The sequence below is a fragment of the Manis javanica genome, chromosome 7 (genome assembly GCF_040802235.1).
Source record: "Manis javanica isolate MJ-LG chromosome 7, MJ_LKY, whole genome shotgun sequence".
NCBI lineage: Eukaryota > Metazoa > Chordata > Mammalia > Pholidota > Manidae > Manis > Manis javanica.
The window spans coordinates 134,863,875-134,879,101 of record NC_133162.1 but is presented as its reverse complement, the minus strand read 5'-3'; the positions used below and the strand labels follow the sequence as shown (position 1 = coordinate 134,879,101).

At 46.5% G+C, this 15,227-nt stretch overlaps 1 long non-coding RNA gene across 1 annotated transcript in view; it reads left to right on the top strand.

Annotated features, from left to right (window-relative positions):
- LOC140850509 (uncharacterized) overlaps window positions 1–15,227 on the top strand; it is a 413,927-nt gene that overhangs the window by 225,919 nt on the left and 172,781 nt on the right. The window contains exon 2 of the long non-coding RNA XR_012133432.1: window positions 12,064–12,229. This is a non-coding gene — a long non-coding RNA (uncharacterized lncRNA). The remainder of the gene's footprint in view (window positions 1–12,063; window positions 12,230–15,227) is intronic.

The following is a 15,227-nucleotide window of genomic DNA, read 5'->3' as shown; positions in this document are numbered from 1 at the left end:
GATAGAAATTACATTAAACATATATTAATTTGTAGAGGATTGACACCTTCATTTTGTGGGCTCTTCCCATCCATGAGCAACATATCTTTCTTCATTTATTTTAGTCTTTCATCAGCATTGTATAATTTCAGCATACAGACACTATACATGTTTTGTTAAGTGTACACCTAAGTATCTTATTTTCTTTGGAGTGATTATGAATAACATGGTATTTCAAATTCCAAGTTGTGCATTTCATTGTTACTATACAGGAATATGACTGATTTATCAGTATTGATTGATATTTTGCAACCTTCCTGAAATCACTTAATAGTTCTTAGATTGTTATTACGTTTTCTAGATTTCTTGGGATTTTGCACATACATAATCATGCTACCTGCAAATACAGATAGTTGTATTTTTTCCTTTCCAATCTGTACATTTTTGTTTCTTGTTTCATTGCAGTGGCTAGAAATTCAACAATGTGTTGAATAAAAATGATGAGAGAGGACATCCTGGCCTTGTACAGATCTTAGGGGAAAAGTATTCAGTTCTCACCACTAAGTGCAATGGTAGCTATAACATCATTTCTAAATGCTCTTTATCAATTGAAGTAATTTCCCTCTATTGCTGATTTGCTGAGCGTTTTTAATTTTTTATGAATGGGCATTAGAGTTTGTCAAATGCTTTTTCTGCTTGAGTTGATAAAATCATATAATTGTTCTTCCTTAGCTTGTTGACCTGGTGGAATATATTAATTTTTTAATATTGAACCAGTGAGCCATTTCTTCTGAAATAAATCCCACTTGTTCATGTTGTATAATTATTCTCATACATTGATGAACTAAGTTTGCTAATATTGCCTTAAGGATTGTTGGGTCTAAGGTTATGGTGGATATAGTCTATGATACCCTTTTTTTAAATGTTGTTTTTGTTTAGTTTTAATACCAGGGTATTGCTATCCTCATAAAGTCAGTTGGGAAGTCTTTCCTCTTCTGTCTTCTAGAAGAGATTCTTAAAATTGCATCAACTATTTAATTATTTGGTAGAATTCTTCAGTAAAACCATCTGGATGTGGATATTTCTTTCTCTGGAGATTTTAATTACACAATAGAATTTATTGGATGCTTACAGGGTTATTCAGATACTCTGTTTTGTCTTGGTTGAGTTTTAATTTGTGGTTTTCAAGGAAGTGGACCACTTCTATGTTGCTATAATTAGAAGCATGAAGCTGTTCACAGCATTTGCCTGCTGCCCTTTGTAGGCTGGTGCATGCCCTGAAGTTAGTCACTATGTCTCCGTGACACACGGCCCAGGTGCTTTTCAAACTGCTGTCTCTCTGCTGCGTCTCGGAATGAGTGATACCGTGTGCGGGCCCTTTCAGAGATATAAGCCACCTGCTCTCCTGCAGTTAAGCCAGGCTGATTTTCAAAGCCGGAGGTTATGGGGGCTCATCTTCCTGGTGCAGATCCCAGGGCTGGGGCGACCCCTCACCCCTCGGGGAGGACCCTGTGTTTGTGATCCCTCTGCTGCTTGGGGCCCGGGGCACTGGGCTCTGCATCCTGTCTGCCTCCCCTGTCCTCCCTGGTGTTGCTTTTTCTTCACCTGTTTAGCTGTGGAAGAGCTGTCTGCTGGTCTTCAGCTGGTTCTCAGAGGGCTGCCCCTGCAGCCGTGGCCCTGGAGCGTCCGCAGTGGGAGGAGGTGGGCTCAGGGTGCTCCCGCTCTGCCGTCTGGAGCCTCTCCCCCTGCCACTTTATGCCCTCCATATGCCCTCGGATGAGCGACCTTCTGCCACTCGGCTTGGTGTTCTCCCACATGTAACAAACACATCGTTTCTCTCCAGCTGCTTTGAGATTTTTTCTTTGTCTTGAGGTTTCAAGAGTTTAATTATGATATGTGTTGGCATGGATTTTTTTGTTTAAATCCTGTCTGGGGTTTGCTCAGTTTATTTGATCTCTAGATCTGTGTTTTTCAACAAATATAGGACTTATCAGCCATAATATTATTTCTTCAAGTACTTTGTAGGCCTTCCTTCTCTCTCCTTCTGGGTCTCTGACCGTGCGGTGTTGGGGATTTTGTTGTATTTCCCACGAGTCCCTGATGTTAGATGTTTTCAGTCTAGGCTCTTGCTGTTCAGACGGTGAGTTCTATGGCTCTGTCTTCAATTCCACTGATTCTAACCCTCATCTCCATTCCACTTTGGAGCCCGTTTATTTCTATTATTGATTTTTTGGGTTCTATACTTTGCCTTTGGTTTTGTTTTATAATATCTATTCCTTTCCCATACTTTCATTTATTTCAAGAGAGTTTTTAATTGAATGCTGGGGCATTTTAATGACTGCCTTAAAATCCGTGGCAGATAATTCCAGTGTTTGATTCATCTGGGTGTTCGCATAAGTTGAGTGTCTTTCCTCATTCACGTTGGGATTGCCTGGTGTTTGGTATGCAGGTGATTTTTTCTGGTGTTTCGTGGACATTCCATCTGTTTGTCAGGAGTGGCCTGGCTACTGTTTCCACCTCCCACTGTTAGCAGGCTCAGCGTGCAGGCTGTGGGAGCTCCGCTGTCAGCCGAGCTCCCTGCCTCTCTTTGGCCAGTGGGTTGCCAGCTGTGGCCCCCCATGGGTTCCTCCTGAGGGCCTGTGGTCCCTAGGCCGGGCTCTGCGGGGGGGGGGCGGGCGGTGCCGCCTTCAGTGTGTCGGGTGCCTCTGCCTCCGGGGGCTGGGAGAGTCTTGGGCCCACAAGGCAAAGCTTTGCTTGCTGTAGCCTTCTTGCGGTCTCTGCTCGCCCACCAGCCTCAGTATCTCTAAGTAGAAAAGGGGCTCTCAGGCCCAGCGGGAAGGAGAGTGCCCTCTGATGCCCTGTATTTCTTTTCTTTTTTTTGATTCATTTTTTTAATTGAAGTATAGTTGATATACAACATTATATTGGTTCCAAGTATACAACACAGTGATTCAACAGTTACACACGTACTAAATCCTCACCCCCTCTGGTACGGTTATTCTCTGTCAACACAGGAAGATGCTACAGAACCACTGGCTCTATTCTCCAGGTTGCACTGCCATCCCCATAACCCACTTATATTAGGATTGAGATTTTGTGCCCCTTTATCCCCCTGCCCCACCCACCCACCCCTTTATTTCTGACGGGTACCCTGACTGGTCCCTCTTGCTAGTTTGTCAGCTTGACTGAGGCTGTTGGGGTGCCTCTTGTTTGATCTTGAGCAGGAATGAACTTACCTGGGCTGCCTTCTGTTGCTAGGCTGGGGTTCTGGGTTGCTGCCCATTGGAGGGAGGTTGTAAGACACCCGGCTGTTCCATCATCTGCACAGTCTTAAACCACCTGCCTTCCTCCTTCACCCTTCAGAGCCCCACATCAGTTGTCCTCTGGGTCATTTCTGTAGTTTGTAGCTGTGATTAGTGGCGGAGGGTGGAGGAGAAAGGGCAGGGAGAAATGAGTCTATGCAGGACCCTGCATAGCACCCACTCTGCTTTCAAGTCATGGTGTTACCCGAGAATCAGCCCTGTCCCTGTCCCACATGTGATTTTGTAGCCTGGAGCCATGGGACTTGCAATCAAGAGACTTAGACGGCTGGAGCCTTTCCCAGGAAATGCCTGCTCCCCAGTGTCTGTCTGCCCTGCCACGGGGAAGAGCAGGCGAGGCGGATACTGCCAGAGGGCAGAACTGGGTCTGAGGACAGGGAGGCCTCACTCCCCGCCAGAGGCTGCGATGTGCGCTATGTCGCTGTGCGCCCCAGTCTGCCCTCCACCGGTGGGGGTTTTACTGCCGTAACTGTTTTCTGTGCGCCTCTGACATTGGTAGGGACTGGGCAGACTTTTAGCTAGAGTCACGTGGACCACTGGGAGTCACATCTGGACCTGACGAGGAGGAGGGCGGAAATCCTGATGGCCTGGGTTGGGCTGCATGCAGTACTCAGATGAGATTTGGAGGCCCTTCTTTTGGGAGTGAAATTTATTTATTTATTCCTGGATTCAAGTGGTAATAAAGAGGTTTGATTGAAAAGATCCGAGACACACATACTGTCCTGGGTTCACTTGAGGACTTAGTGGGGATGGCGCAGGCACCCAGGGCTCTGGGAGGCCCTGCGGAGGTGTCCTGTCCTGTTCCCACACAGCCACAGGCTGCAGTCAGGAGACCCACAGCCTCCTGGGCTGCGCACCTCACTGCGGTCGGCCCCTCTGGGTGTCTCCCTGTCCTCTGACCACCGGCTCCTGCCTATCGCTGTCTACTGCCTGCCAGACTTCCTGGTGGTTTCCAGATCTACCCACCAGGTCCTGGTCCTGGCCTCCCAGTCCCATGACTTCTCACCCTAGTCACCTGGCCTCACCGCTTCAGCCACTCAGCCCAAGGTCGTCCAGTCTCTGCTCAGTTGTTATATTAATAGTGCCGCTTTCCTGACCCCTCCTTATAAAATAGTAATTGCCCCTCTGGCATGCCCATTCCACCTGGTTTATTTATGTCCTAAACTATTTATCACCACCTGCCATACATATTTTAAAACTTATTTAAATGATTTTTGCATTTACTGTTTCCCTTCATTGTAATATAAGCTCCCCGAGGCCAGGCCCTTGTGTCTGCCATTTCCTCCTTTTCCTGGGAAGCTCTGTTTCTCATCTAGGGAACGCACACTGACTTTTTGGTATCATCTAGGTGTCACTCTGCAGGGACCGCTCTCCTGAGCTCTCAGACCCGGTCAGGGGCTCTGCCTTTTTCCTACACTGGCCACACTTGTCTGTATGATTGCCTGAAGGTCGTCTGACTGCCCCTCTGCCCTCTGAAGCCGAGCACCGTGTTGGCCGTTTGCTGACTGCTGGACCCACAGCACCCACGCTCATGCTGGCACATGGTCGGCACTTCGTGTGGATGGGCCGGCTAATGAACTTGGAAGAGGATATGTATTTTCTTAATTTCATAAATAACTTTGTGCAAATTCTTTTATTTAGGGAACTCAGGGACCATGCAGGGCACTGATAACGTCACATTTTGCGCACTTATATCTTTGTAAGGCTTGTCTGTGCTGTAAAATGCAGTCCACTCCCCTCAAAATACTTGAAGCACCTCTCTGTCCCCTGGGGACCTCTGACTGCAGTGTCTTCAGTCTGATGCTGATTCGCTCATCAAAGATTTCATGTCTTCCTCTAGCCTCCTCATGAAATCAAAAGGGAAAGAAGGCCATTCCAGCAATCTGGGTTCTCATCCTTAACAAACAATCCTCATAAAATGCTAATTAAGTGATAAATCCAACGGGCAATCTGTGAGTGGCTGACTTGCATTTTTTAAGTTAAAGAGTGTTTGTAGCTGCCGATACTGTGGGGGTCATTATGGATTTCCTGGTGCGTGTTTGACTGCTGGGCCCATAAACCTCCCATCTTTGAGAGGGGTCATTGCTCTCGCTCCATGAAAATAAACCAATAAAAAAAAGTCTACACTCAATACTTTATTCTTTGAGGCTTTCAGGAACTACAGAGTGTGGAAGCTTATTGAAAACAAATAACAAATACTACATCCATACATGTACGAGCAAATTATACTATTAGTGTTTATGCAAAACTGAAGTCTAATGCATCCCAACAAGTTACGATCAACAGTTGATGAATACGAGTTGGATCTCAGACCCACCTCATTCCCGGCGCAGTTGTGACCGCAGCGCCATGACCTGAGTTCCTCTGTGGGCTGGTGCTGCGCTGATGCTCCATCTCAGCCACTCCTCGGATGTTCCCTTCTGCCGGGAGCTTCAGCTGGTGGACAATGAGGCTCTGAAGGGCTGCAGAATTTGCCCAGAGTCGCAGCGCTGTGAATCAGCAGGGGAAGAGATCACCCTCCCTTCTCCGGCATGACGGTCCAAGCATCTTTCAGGAGGCAGACCCTCCCTTTCCAGGTCTTGCCATCCCAGGCCCTTGGTCCTGCTAACCACCCTGCCTGAAGCTCCTTTTCCACCTGGTCCATGTCAGGGGCACCTGCCCTGTGCCCTTAGGAGCTCAGTGAAAGGCCACCTCTGCTGGAATTATTGCCTCCGTCCCTGGGTGGCAGAGGTGACCCTGGCTCTGCACCATATGGGGACCTGTCCTCCGCCCCCCACCAGCTGTGTGCCCTCATCTCTGTACTCTCTGGGCCAGTGCTGAGTGGGCGCCCTGCATGTGTTATGAGCCCCTCGTCCCTCCAGCCCGGCCCTGCTCACTTCTGTCTCCCTGACATGTCCATCTTTGCCTGAGGGTGAGGGTGTTTGGAGCTTCATCATCGGAGGGCAGCGCGGTAGTCTCTGGGCTGGCCTATATCAGTGATTGGCACACTTTTTTTCCCCCCCAAAGAACTTGGTCTTCAAAAGTAGCATCCGCAGAGACCCTGCTAAGTAATATAGCCAGGTGTGGAGCAGCCCTGCAGGGTGGCCCAGGATTCTAGAAGCTCGGTCTCTCCCTGACGTTCCAGGAGCCCCTGGAGCAGCATCATGCAGTCCCCTAGGCTCCCGCTGAGCGGAGAGAACATCCCAGGACCGAGCCTTCAGATTCCTCGATGCTTGATTGTTCTAAACATCTAAGAGCCCGGCTGTTGTAGGGTTTCTGGAATTCAGAGATCCTAAGATTATCACTCTTTAGTCTAGAGGGATTTGCTCCATCCTTTCAAACAAAATTCAGAAAGACCCTCCCATCCAGAGGGCTGGGGACTGCTGGGAAACGATAGGTCATTCAGAGGTCAGTGCCAGGTAGAAATGGGGTTTGGCCCAGATCAGGAATTTTCTGGAGCTTGCTCATACCTTGGGCTCATATTTGGAAGTAGATATTAATAGAGATAAAAAGCAAAAGGTTGTACACAGGTGTAAAACTAAGAGGGGCAGGTATGACAACTAAGAAGGTGGATGACAAAATCCACCCTCTCGACAGCCCTTCCGGGGAGAGTGGCTGAGGCCCTTCCTGCTCTTGGGCGCAAGAGCTCCCTGCGGGGGTGTTTGAGGAGCTGGGCCCTCCAGCTTCACGGTCTGTCTGAGCTCTCGGCACATGCAGAGGAGAGGGAAGCATCTCACCACATGTGACGGGCGGGAAGTGTGTGACTGTGGATCTGTGATGTCCCGTAAGGAGCATCCGAGGCCCTGGGAAGGCCAAGTCAGAAAGTTTCCCAGACGATTTGTATCAGGGCAGCAAAGAGGCACATCACCTGAAACGGAACACAGCAGATCATTTCCGTTTTTTGACGTTGGCATGTTTGGGGATCCCCAGGGTATGTCAGCTGCACGCCGCATCTGTTCCTTCTAGCCCAGAGCCCAGGGCCCGCTGCTCTGTGCTCCGGGCAGGCTCAGCAGGGACCCCGGAATGGAAATCAGGGTCACTCTCGGCATCTTTGAGGCATTGATTCTCTGCTCTAATTTCTAGAGGGGAGATTGAAGTCATTTCATTCTTAAGTAACTTTTTTTCTAAAATAGTATATCAACTCACTCCCAGAAAGTAGGTTTCTAGCCCTCAAAATAGTGCAGAAGCTAGTGGAGAGCTGCAGCTTCTGGCTCAGCCCCAGGCCCTTCCCCTACGGTGGCACAGACACGGGCCTCCCTGCGGGGCAGAGACGGAAGTGAAGCCTGTGCCACGGCCCCCATGGAAGGGCAGCCCTTTGCCTGCATCCGAGCTGGCCTGTGCTGATTGGCCTGACCTCGTGTTGTAGGAGAGGGGACGGCTTTGTGACTATCAGAGAATGGTCATTCGAAACCTTGCAGCGTCCATCCTGGCCTCAGAGAAGTCTTTGAGCCTGAGTCCTAGAGTCAGGGGTGGCCTGTCCTGAGACCCTCGCCTCAGGAGGCCACAAGTCAGGCCACTGGCGCTCATTCTCAGCTGGTCCCTTCAGCCCATGGGGCTCCCCACCAGGGCCAGGGCATGCGTGAGGATGAAGCCATGTTGGCTTCTGCAGACCGCCCCATCCACGAGCTGAGTAGCACAGTGGCTTCTGGGGAGGCCTCATCGTGGGGCAGATCAATCACCAGCCAGGCCCCGGAAGCCTGACCCATGAATCACGACCCACAGTAAACTGGGAGCTGTTTAAAGCCACTGCGTTTTGAGGTAGTTTGTTCTGCAGATATAGATAACCAGGTTGCTCACCAGAACAGGGATCTAAACCCGCACCTTCACAGGGTGGTTTGCAGAATAAGCCAAAGGGAGAAGGAACCTTACAGGTAAATGGTGAACACAAGTGACTAACATTACTTTCTCATTGCGTAAAGGGGTAATCATCTTTATTTATGCCTCACAGAATGGCAATAACCCTATCAAATGAGACAGCACGCACAGGAGTACGGTACTTGGGCATAGTGGAGGGAGCAGGGGATGGCCCCTTCCTGCCAGTTGCTTTTCCAGGCCCCATCCTTTGAACTAAATTGGACCATCTTCAGTCTGCAGGTTGCCCCTCCTTTAGCCACAACTCCCTCAGAAGTGTGCCTTTGTGCAGCTCTGGGCAGACACTAGGCGGGAAGTGGGCGTCAGCCCAGGAGGAGGGGTGGAGACGGGCCATCCCTCCACCACTTGGGTCAGTGAGCTGATTGGATTAGGAGGAGCCGTTCATAGAAAATCTCCACGAAATGAATCCAGGCGAGGGAGGGGAGGACTGTACCGGAAAGGCCAGCGCTGTGAGTAAGTGACCCCGGTTGGACTTACTGAAATGGCCAGGGAAGGAAAGCAGGGACTGAGGCCAGAGACTCATCCCAGGGCATGGACACCAGAGCGAAGGGCTCACCTGCATCCAAAGGGCATCAGGAACCAAGGCGGGTCTTGAGGATGAGAATAATGTGACCAGGTGTCAATTTAGGGGCGGCACAGGGGGAGACGGGAGATGGGCACAGAAGGCAGGAGAGCCGAGCAGCTCCTCATGGCCAGGTCTCACCCTGCCCCTTGCACTGGAGCCTCTCCCAGGCCCTGCCAGTGATGCCCTTCTCGGTGTCACTAGGCACCTTGATAATGTGGGGAAGGCACCCCCTTCACTCCAAACACATATACAAAATTGTTAGTGGTAAAGACTGGGGCTGAGGCCCGAGAAGCCGGTGGGGAGCGCCTGCTCAGCTGTAGGAGAAACCGGTGGGGAGCACCTGCTCAGCTGTAGGAGCCGGCTGCAGGCCCGCGCATGGTGGGGAGGGCCAGGGCGTTCATCAGGTGCATGAGCAGCTGCAAGTTCCCAGGCATCAGTGTGCACTTACATGGCTTCAGGGGCTAGCAGTGGGGTGGGTGGAGGGGGTTGGGTGCTTTTCTGCAGGGGCTGGCTGTGGACATGCACGGCAGTACAGGCCAGTAAAGGAATCAGGGATGGCTCCAGGTGCCCAAGCAAGTGTTGACTTGCATTTGTATGGATGCAGAAACTATCTTCAGGCAGGCACGTGGCAGTGGAGGCCAGCAGGAGTTGGGGCCAGTGACGTGCAGATTCATGGCACGGGGCAGCTGCAGGTGCACACACTGGCACGGGCTGTGAGAGGCACTGGGACCAGCACACAGTGTGTGAGCCACTGTGGGTGTCTCGGCTGCTGGCCAGGTCTCGTGAGCTGCAGGGGCCAGCGGCGGGCCTGCACCCAGCAGAGGAGGGCGGCGACAGGAATCAGAACCAGCACTGTGGAAGTGCCGACCTGCAGGCACTGGTGTGGGCAGGCACACAGCTGTGGGGCCGGCTATGAACATGCATCTGTGCAGCCTCTGAGTCTGGGCCTGGCTGCTGGTGCCAGTTCTGGGCCCAGGGCATCTGCAGTGGCTCTGGCTGGGGCATCTGGAGGGAGAGAGAGGTGTTGGGGGGCTTAGGTAGCTGGTGTCCATGAACATGAGAAACTGGGAAAGCTGCACGGTGTCTGTCCACAGGGGCAGAAATTGTTGGGGTCCTCTGAGGGCATTGTGCTGGCATCTACAACAAGGTCCCCAGTGATGAAAGCTCCAGCGGTCTGCGGCACCTGCCAGGAGTGTTGGGTCCTCCTCAGAGCTGCCACTGGAGGGCACAGTCACTGGTGTGTGGCTGAAGCTGGCAGCCCTGTCCTCCTTCCCTTCTCCTGTCTCCAGATGCCAGTCTCAGCTGGGCGTCTCAGCCAAGCTGGTCTTTGGGTGGGTGACACTGTAGTGGGGTGTACATGCAACACTCCAAAAGGCTGGGGAATTGGTGGCTTGCCTGCTTTCATTTCCTGGTGAGGGGAAGTCTTGGCTGGCAGCTCCCCCTTGGCTCTGAGCAGTACTGGTACTGTGCTGCTGAACCTTCTTAAGTAGACCCCTGAGCAATCCAAGAGCTATTTTTGTTTGTAGAAAGTTGTAGTTATTGTTGTTGTGGGGTGTCCTACTCCACCGTCCTGGTGATGTCCCTTTCAGCCTTTCAAACATATAATCCCATTGCCTTTCCACCTGCAAGTTTCCTCTGAGAGACCCACCAGTGACCGTGCTGAAGATTCCTTGTCCGTGATGAGCCGCTGCTCTGCTCTCAAGACTTCCTCCGTCTGTGCCTTCCAACAGTTTGGTCCTCACGTGCCCCAGAGCGGGCTGCTTGCTCGGAGCTCACTAAGCGTCTTGTATTGGTATAGCCAATTCCTTCCTCCCGAGTGGGAAGTTTTCAGCCATTATTTCTTGCAATAAGTTCTCTTCACCTTTCCCTCTCCTCCCCCTTGGGACGCTCGTGTTTATATCGCTCAGTTTGATGGTGTCCTGTGCGTCCCTTGGCTTCTATTCATTTCTTCATTCTTTTTTTTTTATCTTCAGTCTCTCTAGTTTCCCACTATCTGTCCTCAAGTCCACTGATTCTTTTTCCTGACTCTTAAGTCTGCCACTGGACCCCACGAGCGAATTTTTCAATTTAGTAATTGTGCTTTTCAGATCAACAATTTCTGTTTGTTTCTTTTTCTTTCTTAAATAATTTCTGTCCCTCTGCTGATATTGTCCTTTTGTTCATATATTCTGTTCATTTTGTTTTCCTGGGTTCGCTCAGTCCGCCCGTAGTCTCTCTTTTAACTCACTGCTGCAACTTCCTAACTGGTTCTAAAGTTTTCACAAAAAATATGCTTGAGCATATTTAAGATAGTTTAAAAAAAATTGTCAAGTAAGTCAGAAATCTTTAGGTTTGCTTTCTGGAGATGTGCTTTTTTCTTTAAAGGGCCATGTAGCCCTCTATCTTTGTGTGCCTTGTGAACATTTGTTGAAAACTAGGCGTTAGAAACCAATGCTACTCCTCTCAGTCTGCAGAGCGGCTCTATTCAAACTGATCGGCCTAGAGTGGGGACTCGGGAACCTCTCAGACCTTTTCCGAGGATGCACCTTTGCTGGGCTTGTGTGAACTTTTTGCCAGTTTCCTATATACACACTGATATTAAATGTCTTAATTTTCTTAAGAATATCACCCTTGAAAAGGCTGAGACCCCCTGCACTGTTGGTGGGAATGTAAACTGCTGCAGCCACCATGACAAGCACTACGGAGGGCTCTCAAAAACTAAAAACAGAAATATGATATGACCCAGCAATTCCACTTCAGTGAATTTACCTAAAGAAAACAAAACCACGAATTCAAAAAGACATCTGCTCCTTATGTTTATCACTGCATCATTTATGATAGCCCAAATACGGAAGCAACCTCAATGTCCATTGATAAATGAATGGATAAAGAAGTGGTACCTATTTACAAGGGACTAGTACTCAGCCATAAAAAATGATTTGTAACAACACGGATGCCCCTAGAGGGTGTTGTGGTAAGTGAAATCAGACAGAGAAAGACAAATACCATGTGATTTCACTTACATGTGGAATCTAAAACAACAAAACAAATGAACAAATGAAACAGAAACAGGCTTATAAACACAGAGAACAGACTGGTGGTTGTTGTAAGGGAGGTGGTAGGTATGGGTGAAGGGGGACAATCTTAGTGAGAATCTTCGATATCTTGATATGGGTGATGATCACATGAGTATATGCATATTGTCAAAATTCATCAAGCTGTACATTAAGATTGTGCATTGTATGTATCTCAATATAAAAAAATAAAAAAATAATAAATAATTAAAAAATTTTTTAAAGACTCTCACCCAGGCTTCCTGTGAAGCCCGTATTTTATTGGCTCCCTCTTCCTGTCATCTCCTGCCCCCAGCACCCATGCGTCTGCAGACCCCCTGGAGCTCTCACACCCTGTGGCATGTGGCACTGCTTCCGTCAGCCTCCAAACTGATATTCCAACTAGACACCATGCCCGCCAGCTTTCTGAATAGGCACAACGGGATGGAGCCTCTCGGGCAGCCTCTGGGCGAGCCAGAACGGTGAGTAAGTTCCTTTCCTTCTTTCCATCCTGAGGGAAGAACGAGAAATCGCACCTCTTTCCCCCAGTCATGCGCTGCTGTGCTTGGGAAGGGGCAGGGCAGAGGCAGACAAACATGCCGTGAAATTTCCTGCTTATCTGACTGTGGCTCGTTCATGATTATGCATTTTCTTGGTTGCTGCAGCTTCCTAACTGGTTCTAAAGTCTTCATAAAGCTATTTTGACCCACTTATTGTTAGCTATTTGGTGTTTCTGTGGGGAAATGGAAGCCTGGAGTTTCTTATTCTGCCGTCTTGTTGGTGTCATCTGATACTAAGGAACTTTGTATTTTGTTGCAAAATTTGTGTTTTGAATAGTTACTGTCATTTATGTTAGCTAATAATTACTGCATTTAATATTATAACAATGTCTATAATTAGTATAATAATTAATTTGCATTAGTTTTCTATTGGTGCTGTTACAAACTATCACAAATTTAGTGGTTAGAGGTCCCACATAGGTCTCACGGGGCTAAAATCAGCGCAGGCAGGGCTGGATTCCTTTCTGAGGTGTTGAGGAGAGACTCTGTTTCCTTGGCTCTTTTAGCTTTTAGAGGCTGCACACATTCCCGGCTCACAGCCGCCTTCCTCTGTGTCCAAAGCCGACACTGCCGCATCTCTCTGCTCATTCTTCTCTAGTCAAGTAGCTCTCTGATCTTAGCCAATGAAGTTCTTTGCTCTGAAGGAATTAATTAGGTTGGGCCCACCTGGATAATCCAGGATAATCTCTCCATCTCAAGGACTTGAACCAGAATGACACCAGCAATTTATCTGAGGTAAAATACTCACAGGTTTCAGAGATCAGAATGTGAACGTTTTGGGGGTGGGTGCCAAATAGCCTGTGTGCTAAAATGTCGTGTATGATGCTGAAGTAGTTGATACAGACTACTTAGTATCCAAAAAGAATAGCTTACCTTCTAAACAGGGGAGTGTTTAAAATGCAACAAGAACACACATAAACATACACACACACCTCAACTAATATAAAGAATAAAAACAAAGAGGCAGAGAAGAAGCAGGAAAAACAGAACAGTAAAAATAAGATGTAGAAATAAATCTGAATAAAAAAATGTGGTAGCACTAAGGTCTCCATTTGAATATAGATATCACCACGTTGAACACAGAATCATAACCTAGCTATATACAGTTTATAAAAAAAGACACCCTTAAAATTTGCTAATTTTATTAGGAATAAAGAAAACCAATCTTACAATGATAAGAAAGTCAATTTTCTAGGGGACATATCAATTCAAACTTCTATGCACCTATACACAGCAAAAAAATGGCAGGACTACATGGAAAATTAATTCACGAAATAGTGGGGCATTTCAATGTTCTCTCAGCAATTGAGAGATAAGGAATTAAACCATTAGTAGGGATTTAAGAAATTTAAATAACATACTAAAGAAGTTTGATATATGTAAAAAAACCTTACATTGAAAATCATAGAGTATAAATTATACTTACACATAAGAACATTATAAAAATGATTAAACACTGAATCATAAAATAAGACACACGTTTCAAGAAATGATTCAAGGTATGATTAAACACTAAATCAAAAAATAAGACATGACAAATTTCAAGGAATTGACATCATAAAAACATTTTTTGTAGGTAACTTTTAAGGGGAAATATATGCCATAAAACACATTTATTGGAAAAGAAGAAATTCTGAAATATAATGATGTGAGTTAAGCACTAAACTTACTAAAACAGTAATGGAAAGAGTAAAATCAAAGTGAAAGATAAGAAGTGAAAAATGCAAGATCAAACATTTCTTAAATAGAAATAATACAATAGAAAGAATCAATAATGTTACAATCTGGGTCTTTTAAAAGATGAATTAAAGCATTTTCTGACAGTGATCAATATAAAAAGGAGGCATGAATACAAATAGAACATAACATTTAAAAGGATAATACTATGAACTATACAATCAAAAAATTTATAACTTAGATAAAATCTTAGAAATATATAATTTAGCAAGACTCACATAAGAATAAATAGCCTGAATGGTGGTAACCATGAAATAAATTGAATGAGTAGTTATACATCTTCCTGTTAAGAAAAGATTAGATCCTCATTGTTTTTGGATTAAGTCTTATAAACTGTCAAGGAAGAGATAATTCCAATAAAAACCTCTTCTAGAGATTAAAGAGAAGACACTTCCAGTGCAATTTATAAAGTTAAAATTCCTTCATACCAAACAATGACAAGAGCAGAATGAGAAAAAATTATAGGTCAGTATTACTCACAAACAACAGAGAAGATGCCAAACAAGACATTGTCAAAATAATTCCAGATTTTACTTAAAAAGGTAATGCTCATGACTAAGTTGAGGAGAGCCTATTAATGTAGTTCACCAGATTAACAAACTGAAGGGGAACAATGCTGACCATCTCAATAGTTGGAAAGAAGCCCTTAATAACATTGATCATAGGTAAAGATTATGTACTAAAACTTAGAAACATATTTAATGCTAAAACAGTGGAAGTATTTATTTTAAAATCAGAAAAATTATAAGAATGAGCCTTTCCAGAATTTCTTTATAATGCCACATTGGAGTCCTAGAGAGTGCAATGAAAAATAAACAGAAATAAAAGATGTAAGTGTGGGAATAAAAGATATTGTATTGTCACTATTGGATATTGGATTGCAGATGGTATGTACGACTGCTTGGACAGGAAAATGCAGGTAATCTACATACTCATGTTGGAATTGAAAAAGAGTTTCTAGAGTGGTTAAAAGTAAGATTAACTTTTACACATAATGAAATTTATGCTATCAGCTAAAATGGAGCAACAGAGATTGAATTTACCAAGCAATTTAAACAACTAAAAAAGTACAGACAAAATATAAGGAACAGCAATTTTTAGACATTTGAGAACAGGTAATACAGGAGTCACCCCTGAGAAAGAGAAGAAAATAATGAAATTAATCACAGATTACCCCAGTTTG